General features: G+C 33.8%; 1 protein-coding gene across 1 annotated transcript in view; it reads right to left on the reverse strand.

Moving 5' to 3' along the window:
• LOC119586823 overlaps positions 1-518 on the reverse strand; it is a gene marked incomplete at its 3' end in the record, with an annotated part of 5,846 nt that overhangs the window by 3,299 nt on the left and 2,029 nt on the right.

Here is a 518-nt window from a genome sequence, read left to right on the forward strand (position 1 = left end):
GTCAACAAACAAGCAAATCAAGACTTTCAGGATTCAAGGCAAAATAGAGGGAAAATGTCCAGTGCCTCAAATAAAACTTATTTATCATAATAAAAGATCATAATCCGTCAAGAATTTCTGGAAAACCTCCATTTCAATTAGATTAACAAAGTGATCATGTATCCCTCCAAAGAATCATTTCTAATCAGGCTGTTCATTCGGAAGTGTGACTTTAAATGGCTGTAGAGACGAAAATACAATACGAACATTGATAATGTCACTATACAAATTTTTACATTAATCCAATGACACACAAAAATCAAAACAAATCCGAAACAAATATAACTGTCTAACTTGAACGATTCTCTCAGTACAATTCGCCACAACGCTAAATATTCACCGAGGACGTAATGTTGTGAAATTAGCGATCATTTGTGGAATGTCCTCTGCGTATCTAATCTGACCAGTGGATAAAAAAACAATTATCTTCGAAAACCCGAGTATATGTCATCTTTAAATAAGTTGTTTGCGAAGGGTTT

This window comes from Penaeus monodon, chromosome 22 (genome assembly GCF_015228065.2).
Source record: "Penaeus monodon isolate SGIC_2016 chromosome 22, NSTDA_Pmon_1, whole genome shotgun sequence".
In the NCBI taxonomy this organism is placed as follows: Eukaryota; Metazoa; Arthropoda; class Malacostraca; order Decapoda; family Penaeidae; genus Penaeus; species Penaeus monodon.